We start from the raw sequence: 10,667 nt of genomic DNA on the forward strand, positions 1-10,667 counted from the left end.
ACGATAATTATAAAAGTGGTGAAAATTCAAAGGGAGTAATTGTAAATAGTGTTCTTAGACATGGACACATAATGGCTATCATATATTGTAACGCCCGAGTAAAATCAATTAACTGGTAATTAACTTCATGTTTCGCTTCCCAGTCTTATTCCACGAGAAATAAAACTCAAGGATCTTATTCTCTCCAAAGAGAGTTTGTAGCGGAATACTTTTCACTTATAACAGAGATAGTCATAATTTAAACCTACAATCAATAAATAACCAGAGTAAAACTTAAAGCACCATAAACTCGATAAACCTTCAAATGTCGCACTCAAAGATCAGTCATCAAAATATGTTACAGACTAAATTTAATTGTTCTGAAAACATAATTAAACTATACATTTAATGAGGTAAAACATAACGATAATCTCTATCATATCCTGGCGGGTAGCTACATCAGCATCCTATATTAACTTGAGTCATACGGGTTCCAAGTCCTAAAAAATGACCCAAATCAAATCCCTCACAACAACAGGATACTTCTCAGCATCCATCTTCTACTATATTATTTATAACAACACAAGTATACACATAGGTGGAAAAGATACAAATGTAAGTCAGATAACTTAATGAGTATAAATGCAATAGTATGGGTCACAGTTCATCATATGGTCATGGATGCAATATAGATATAGTACATGTTGTAATGCGAGAATCATGTCATAGTCCAACCCTATATGATCTACCTGAGATATTTCCCATTCCTGGTAGGGTTGATGCTGTCCCGAGGGACATGTAATATAATATCGGTGCCCCGGTTATTACAAGCTACCGTACATACACTAGCAGCCCGACCGAGTCTGACCTTGGATGACCCACGCTACTAATAATGTACGTCATATCATAACCATCAATCAAACATGGTTATTCAGTTCATGAACAACCATTGGATTCAAATGTTGGGAATATGATTGCAAATCAGATATTTGTGCAGCGAAATAATCAAATTCTCATGCCCAATAAATCTTTATAAAGAACATGTGAAAAATAGTTGTTTAAAATTAAATCGTAAGAACGAAAAACACTTATTTGTAGGGGTGGGCATATTAACCGGTTATCGATTACCGAATTTAACCGAACTGATAGTAACCGTAACCGATAGTTATCGGTCGGTAATCAGTTAAAAATTTTATACCGATAAGCTTATCGGTCGGTTAATAATTTTTTATCGAAAAATCAATATGACCAATAAGTTTTTTAATTTTTAATTTTTTATAATTTTATATTTATATTTAAAAAATAAATAAAAAATAATAATAAAAAAAAGCTTCAATAAGCTATTTTAGCCAAAAACATACTAAAAAATAACTAATTTTTAATAAGTTATTTTAGACTTTAGCCCAACAAAATGTATTTAGGCCTCCAAAACAATTAATTTTTGGCCCAATTGGCAACTAGTTAAAAGCTCAATAAAAAGCCCACAAAAGCCCAAACCGATTTAACCGACTGGTTAACCGATTACCGATATGACCGATAATTTTCGGTTAACATTTCTTATCGGTCGGTAATCTGTTAGGATTTGGTTAACCGATAGCTTATCGGTTAACCGACTGATAAGCCCATTAACCGGACCGATATGACCGATACCCAGCCCTACTTATTTGGATATCAATGGCCACTCCTGACTTTGGGTAAAAAAAAAATTTTGCTTCTCCAAGAACATGTTTTTCCTTCTTCAAGAACATGAAGAACAAGTTCTTAATTCTTTAAGAACATGAAGAAAAAAAATTTCTTTTCTCAAGAACACGAAGAACAAGTTCTTCTTTCTTCAAGAACATGACAAATCTTAGGGATGATAAAACCTCTAGATCTTCTTACCAATGACTGATAATAACCAAGAGAATATGAGCTGATAAGCGTTAAAATATTCATATTTTCAGCCCTTATCTTACATGTTTTAATTATTTGGTTTTGGAAGAAAGTGAAGTAAAACTGGGTGATTTAGGCTCAAAAAGAGAATATGGGAAAATTGGAGCTCCCTGGTACTACGATCAATCGCAAGGTACTTGCGATCGAGCACAATACTAGAGGAGATGCTGCACGAACCAGGCTAGGAGCGATCGAGCGCAGGCAAAAGAGGCATCGATCGCAGATGTGCGATCAAGCGCACACGGGCTGCGATCGAGCGCACCCGTGCGCATGAGGCATTCCAAGTGACGGCTGCAATGTCCCTATTTCCATATTAGGGTTTTTCAAACTCCAAATTGTAATAGGACTGAAACCCTGCGAAAACCCTAGGGTTTACTACTTTTCCAAGGACTTCTAAAGCCTATAAATAGACTCCTAAGCCTTTAGAATAGTTAGGCTTGGAGAAGGGAGAAGAATAGGAGCTCTCAAGTCAAGTCTCAGGTTTATTCTTTCTTTTCTTTTCTTTTATGAAGATGTTTAATATCACCTCTATGTGTAGCTAACTTATTTAGTAGGGCTAGATTGAAGCCCTAGTTATGTTAAATTAATATTTCAATATTGGCGCCTTGTGATGATCATGTTGTGCTGTTTAACTTGATTAATACATGTTTGCATGAATTCCTCATATGTGTATGTCTGATCAACATGTGCACGTGGTACGGACTTGTTAGTTAGATCAATTTGGATGACCGAGTCCTGGGTTTAACTTAAGTAACAAAAGAATCCACACCGCGATTCTTGGGTTAATCAACATAGGCAACTAGGAGTATGTATCCATGCCCTAGGCTTTGTGTGTTTGTTGATTTCCATAGAACATATGTTTTTCTAAAGAACAACTTAGTATAGACATGTTAAATCCTTTAGGAAAGAAAAGAATTAGAGCATGGACCAAGTGGCTAATTCGTTGCTTAGGGAAATCAATAGCTTAAGGCGTTAGAGTTTAACCCTTAGGTTGGCAAACATTAAATATGCATAACTTGATCAAAGCATTGGCATATTAAAATACTTGTTTAATATAATTAGTGGTGGATATCAAAGCTTTGCCTTTACCCTTTATTATCATCTCATCGATAATCAATCTTAGTTTACTTTGGTTTAAGGAATTTATTTTTAAATATAAATTCAGCAATCCTCGTGGGAATGATCATGTACTTGCACCATATACTACTCTGTTGACCTTGTGCACTTGCAGGTAAAACGTACAATTATTTACCTATTAATTTAGGTATATTTTTGCACAACATGAGCTCTTACTTGGCTCTTCAAATTTTAAACTTTGTTCTCTGTGAGTTAATACAAAGAATTATTAATTCTCATAAAGTTTCTGAAAATTATTAATCAAGAGAACTTGATGAGGTTGAGAGTGATTTGAGAGCTCAAGCTCTTCTCTATTTATAGGATAAGTAGGGAAGCAAATATTCAGATTTAAGCAATGTGGGATAATGAGCAAAAAGGTACTCCAAGAAGCACAAGGAGTAGCATGGACTGCTCAAAGCCCTAGCCTCCATGCTACATGTCGCATGGGCCAGGGAGAATCTCCCTAGCCCATGCGCCCTTTAGCCTATAGAACTAGGCCTGGGATTTAATCCCAAGCCTTTCTCCAGTCTCCAACACATAGGGCCAGGAAATTTTCCCTGGCCTTATGCATTCCACTATGCTTATTGGGCCTGTAAATTTTATCTTAAGCCCAATTACACCATATCTCATCTACTCTTTCCTTAGCGAGGGTGAAGGGATGTATTCCTATCTCAACTACCGTATCGATCTGAGTCTTGGTGAGGACTAGTGTCACAGTTGTTGATTCGCAATCGGTTGAATCAAAAGAAGGCTCCTTTTTCTTTTTGTCTCACACCAGCAGTTGAGATCGAAAAATCGTAAGTCACGATCTAACATCGAATGAAATACTTTGTTAGCGCCATCTCTCCTCAGAAAAGCTCTAAACTGGTGACAAGATTGACTTTCTTTTCTTTGGCAAGATGGGTACCTTATGTTTTAAATAAATAAAACATTTAGCCCAATAAATAAGAAAGCCTTATTATGGTTAAATTACATTAGCTTGATGATGGACTTGAAGGGAAAAATATTATTGGCTTAAATATGTTTGTAACCATGTTTCCTTGACATTTATTACTCAACAATATTTTAATCACAATTAATTCCACTAAATAGTTGTGATTGCACTCCAATAAATATTTTTGATTAAACTATTAATCATTTTGACTTACTTAATGTTGACTTATGATTACTTCATGAAATATTCTATGGAAAAATTAAGGCAAATGATACTGCCACTTAATTATTTACCTTTTTATCCTTGAGTCACTGATTTTACGTTATTCTCACACTTGTACAAAGCACATGTATATATTTTGGTATGTCAACCAAAATGCTTCCACCGAAGACTCTAAGAATAATATCCATAAAATCTAAAACAAGGAAAAAAAAATTATCTTTGTTCTTCGACAAATAATTTGGATTCCCTCTTGGAAAAGGGTTTCCCAAAATGTTTCGTGTGATCACCCAATATATTGAAGATATTTCAACCGATGATAGGTTTCACTCTTTGATGCATCAAAACAGCCTACATGAAACATCTGAGTTCACAATTCCCTCAGAATTTAGAATCAAAGTCTAAAGTAGTCTTTTAAAGAGTTATTGTCTTTTCCTAATAGACAATATCTTTATGAAAAGACAACTTCTTGGTTCGTTCAGTGCATTAGGATCTCAGCACACTACACATCAATCTCGAAGTCACAGCTTCGCTTAATCAAGATAGACCACCATGATTCGATATGTGATAGTCTTACTTAAAATGGAATGTCTAGTTTCATTTACTAACTGCGAACTATCTATATTTAGGATACAAGGATTAATGACTAAGACCTTGTGTAATAACCACATTACTCACACCCATAGCCATATTCAATGTAATCTTAAGACCTCTCTCATGCATAACAAATATGATAAACTTTTGTAATAAGCATGTAAAAGATATTTTATATGCCATATGGTCAAATCATTTAATCCGTGCATATAACATATATTCATTACAACATTTAAATGTCAAGACAGATATAAAATCATTGAAATTCAAAAGACAATTCCCAACATCAAAGCCCATCATAAACATAAACATCTTTTGGTCATAGGCTTAACTTGTATAGTAAGCCATGGCCATTATCCTACATGTACCGATGTACCATGTCGTAGATGCAATTTTAGTCTTTTTGTCTTTTACATACACGTTTTTACAAATCTCATAATTTTTATTATTTTACTTAAGCAGCACACATTTTCACAATGTACAGTTCAAAGTAGTCCAAAATATATTTCATGAGAGTTGCAAAGATGTATGTTTGATATATACAAAATAATAATGTTATGCAGAAAAAATAACAAGTATCCATGTGAGTTTGTACTCACCCGTGTCGTATGGTGCTTCCACAAAATCCTCTACAGGTTCCACACCCTCATAATCTGAGAAAATACTTATTATAAGTTCTAAGCTCATGCTAAAACAAGGCCTATACCTATACCCTTATGCTTAACCATCAAACATTTGGATCGAGGGATTTGAATGTTCGATCACCATATCGAACATTTGGACAGAGAGGATTGAATGTTTGATGCTCGGCAAAAAACCCATTTTGAACCAAAAAGTTACCAAATCACTTATAAACAAGTTCTAAGATATAAACTCGAGTCCTAACTCAAACTAATACCTCAATGCAAAAGAAATCTTGTCCAACATTATCAAAATGATAAACCATTATCAAACTAAGATTAAGGCTAACAACTCAACTACAAGCTTAAAATTCACAAACTAAATTATGAAAAACACATAAACAACCTTACAACAAGGTAAGAAACAGGTTATGCTAATAAAGTTACCTTCTTGAAGTAAAATCACCAGGGAAACTCTTATCCTCCTTCAAAACTCTCTCTCACACACACACCAGGGTTTCACTAAGCAAAATGGGCAAAACTGAGCTTAGGAATGAAGCCAGGTGGGGTATTTATATGTGCAAAAAGTCGAGGATAAGGTTTGACCTGCTTTTTCTGAATTGCGTATAGTCAAATGTTTGGTGTACTATGCTCGAACGTTCGGTATATTATTACCCAATGGTTCTAAGGTTGCAGGTTAACATTCGGTGGTTCATGATCGAACGTTCATAAATGAGGTTAAGGGCGAACATTTGGTGATCCATGCATGAACGTTCTTCATTATGGTTTGCATCTAACGTTCGGGGTACATGCTTCGAATGTTTGGTCAACAACCAAAATTCAAAATTCTAATTTCCAATTAATAAAATCTAATGAACTTCGTAAACCTGTTAGCCACTAAGCACAACCTAGTAATTACTTGGGGTATAACATATACTCTTTAAATAAGTAATTTTATTCTTTACACCCATTTCACACAAGCTAATGTGAAGTGTTTTGAGTGATTTCCCATATAGCCATTTGGCCCTTTTTTTTTTTTTTTTTTTTTTTTTTTAAAAAAAAAGATCCTTAAATCATGCTATGTTAACACGTATAAAATGAATAATATCAATAGGTGTTAAGAGCAGATCGAGACCACCTTAAATTCTATTAGAATTCAAGTTTCTCAAATTTCTAACTCTGGTTGTCTATTACTATAACGCTCTAGTAAAATCAATTAACTAGTAATTGATTTTATGGTTCGCCAAATAAATAACTAGGCTGAAGTAGCTTAGTTAGGGGGATAATTTGGACTTTGGGTCACTAGGGACACATGGAGGGGCATTTTTGAAATTTTTGAATTTTAGAGCTACAATACACTAGCACTCGCCTTGGCGACCACACGAGCGCTCATATGAACAGTCTTTTGCCCCTTGTGCAATACCCAATCGTACATCTGTGCATTTTTAACTTATAGTGAACAGTACACGAGCCGTGTGGGGATCAGAACGAGCACTCGTTGACTTTTTATTAACCGTCGGTTTTTGCTCGCGCGTGCCACCTGCAACTCAGAAACCCTTGGATAAACAGTACACGAGCGCTCGACACTATAGTACACGAATGCTCGCACCTTTTCAGAGATTTTTTGCAGCACCCTCAGCTTTTTTCCCTATTTAAACCCACCCCTACGCCTCTAAACCTTCATTTCAGCTTCTGAAGCCTTAGAAAAACTTTGTTGATTTGGTTTTTGAGTGTGTGTGAGGTTGAGGAAAGAAATAAAGATAGAATCAATAGAGTAAAAAAATAATATTTAAATGATATAGATAAAAATATAGTTAATTGGATGTAGGAGGCCTTTAAAAATTTATTAGCTAAACTAAATAAAATGAGTTTTGAAGAACAATTTTGCATAAAAATTTAGTTACTCTTATGAGTGCTCTAAGAGGCCGGATTGTCCAAATTAAACCAGCCATAACGCATAATGGATATGGTCATTTAAGGTTGTGGTTGTTATAATCATAAAATCAGACTGTCCCTATTATTCTTCTGAATCATTTCTTGACTATTAATTAAGATCATTGATGATACTTCTTTATCCATAAAAGAGAAAGTAGCTAATTATAGAAATGCCCCAACCCAATAAAGGAAATCCATGATGAATTGATAACAAAAATGTGAATTGACATGTTTTTGTCTTTTACCAATTTTCTGTATATGTTCTAAGGGGTACCTCAATCGTTTGTAAACCACATCTCATAAAGCAGAGGTCATTAGTTCGAATCCTCCTTCCCTTCCCTTTTGTAGACATCTCAAAAAAAAAAAAAAAAATCAATTCTCTCTCTCTCTCTCTCTCTCTCTCTATATATATATATATATATATATATATTAGGGTTAAATACTTTATTCATTCATTTGGTTTAACTTCTTTATTTTTTAATCTTTAGGGTTTAGTTTTTATTACAAGAGGTTTCTCTAGTTTGCCTAAAGACGGAGATGGTTTCTTCATCAAAATTTCGTCCAAAATTTAACGGAACGGCACATCAGCACCAATTACAGTATAACACATGCCATATAATTAATTAATTAAAAATAATAATTTTTTAAAAATTAAAAACATTAAAAAAATTATATTTAGTTAAATTATTTTATAAAAAAAAATTGGTTGGCTTTTGGCCACCAGCCACCCCAGACCGACTGCTCCATTCTCTCTCTATCCTCACTCTCTGCCATCTTCTCTCTCTCGATATCTGTCCATTTCTCTGCTTTCTGCAGAATCACCTACACCACATACACTCACCCACTGCACAATCGGCCAACACCATGGAAACCCAAAACAGAAACTCCCTTCTATACTAGGCAGGAAATCACCTAGGAAAATCCTCAAGAACACTTTCCTTTTAGCCATCAAACAACCCAAACAGAGTACACAAAATACCCCAAGAAAGAATAAAACACTTTTCAATTATCAAATCCCATCATCCAACCGGCTACAACAACAATTGGCCATTCGGCCATGGCTATTCCTCCATGAATATCCTACAAAACAACTCACATACACACACAACTGAACCGAAGTCAATACCGGAATTACAATTAACAGGGCACTACCCATTGGGTTAAGAACACCCAAAAAATCAACTCTTCCTCAAAGAACCCAAATCATTCCAGAATACCCAGAAAACCCAGAAAATTAAACACCCATTTACAACCCAACTGATAATCGAAACTATGGAAGATGATTTCACCTACAGGAAACGGTTTCTGAACTTAGAGAGTTTTGGTGCTGGGTGGTTCCGCGACAATAAATTTTTTTAAAAAAATTTAATTAAATATAATTTTTTAATGTTTTTAATTCTTTTAATTAATTAATTATGTAGACACATGTTAAATCATGATTGGTGTTGACATGATATTTTATCAAATTTTGAACGAAATTTTGATAGAAAGATTATCTCCATCTTTAGGCAAACTATAAAGATTTCTTATGATAAAAAGTAAACCCTAAAAATAAAAAAATTAAAAAATTAAATTCACAAGAGTGAATAAGATATTTAACCTTACATATTATTTGCTAATAATATATTATCAGTAACTACAAGTGCTGGCAGTTCACGTAAGTTAATTTTATTTTATTTTATTATTTTTTTTTTTTTGAAACTGATAAATCTTCATTTAATCTCAATAAAAACAAGAGCCATAAAGACTCTAAACATCAGCTCTAAAATAATAGTATCATAGATACTATGGGGTATTTCCTCTAACCACACCTTGTCCTCCAATAAAGAAATTGCCTCCTTTGCCAAGCCGTGTGCTGCCATATTCGCTGTTCTCTTCACATGCTGGACTTTTCACTGCCTAAAATGTCGTAACACCGATTGAATATCAGCTATAATATGTCCATACCTGCTCCATTTGGCCACATTATCTTGTATTGCATTCACCACAATTAAGGAATCTCCCTCCAGACAAATATCTTGCAAACTAATATCTCTGCCAAACTCAACAGCAGATAATGCCGCCATAGCTTCCCCTATTACCGGCTCATGGAATGAAATATAAGGCTTAAAATAGTCTTAAAATAGTCTAATTTGCTTAGAAGAGAAAAACAATAGTCTTAAAATAGTAGTTCTTCCTTTCAAAAAAAAAAAAAAAAAAAATAGTAGTTCTTAATTTTCTTTTCTTCTTCTTTTTATTTAAATAATCAATAACTACAAGTGCTGGCAGTTCACGTACAAAGTTAATTTTATTTGCTTAGAAGAGAAAAACAATAGTCTTAAAATAGTAGTTCTTAATTTTCTTTTCTTCTTCTTTTTATTTAAATACATATATTGCTTTTAGATTAGCTATTTTTAGGTAAACACTATAATTTATATATTATTTTTTTTAAATAATTTCTTTCTCTTTTGGTGGTTTAAGAAAAAATAAAATAAAGAATAGAATAAAAATCTATTAGAGTTTGCATTAAAAAATAAAATAAAATCCTGTGTTTTTTTAATTAGCAAAAATACATAACGTGCTGTTTTAGACAAAGATGATCGACATGTCGTATCTGTAGTTTAATCCAACGTTGGTGGCATGTGTGTGGGATTTTTCTTTGTCGGTCGTTTGGATTAGAGGTGTGATTGGCATCGTCCAATCAAAAGCGTCGTATTTTGTCACCCATGATTTGGATTGACGGTAGAGTTCTTATAGAATGAAAGCGATGGAGAGATAGGGAGAGAAATGCTAGAAAAAGTGCGGGTCTGTTTGGCAACGTTGTGGTCGACGAGGATTGATGTGATATGAAATTTTAAATTTTTTAAATTAAAAAGTAAAAGAATTTTGTTTTATAATAATTTTTTTATTTAAATAATAATAAAAAGTAAATTACATGATATAAAAGGTAAAAAAATAAAAAATAAAAAGTTGTATAAACAGTAAAATAGGAAAAAAAGAAAAAAAAAAAAAAAAAAGCTTTGCCAAACAGACTGGATCTTCTGAGTTATGGATATTCTTCCAATAATTGTTTGAGAAAAAGTACAAACAATAAGTCTTAGATTTTTTTGTGTTGACATCCTAAGGTTTGTTTGCCAAACAACCTATAATATGCACTTTTTTTTTTTTTTTTTTTTTTTTTTTTTTTTTTTCAAAAAAGCCATTTGAATTAAATAATAATAATAATAATAATAATGATGAATGATTAAAAATCTTTATCGAATATTATTGACTAAGGAGAAACTCCACTTAAGTCTACTGAACTTTCATCATTTTTGTAATTATCTCCTTAAAGATTAAAAAAAAAAAACTTTCAATTT

Source organism: Corylus avellana, chromosome 7 (assembly GCF_965113065.1).
Source record: "Corylus avellana chromosome 7, dhCorAvel1.hap1.2, whole genome shotgun sequence".
Taxonomy (NCBI): domain Eukaryota; kingdom Viridiplantae; phylum Streptophyta; class Magnoliopsida; order Fagales; family Betulaceae; genus Corylus; species Corylus avellana.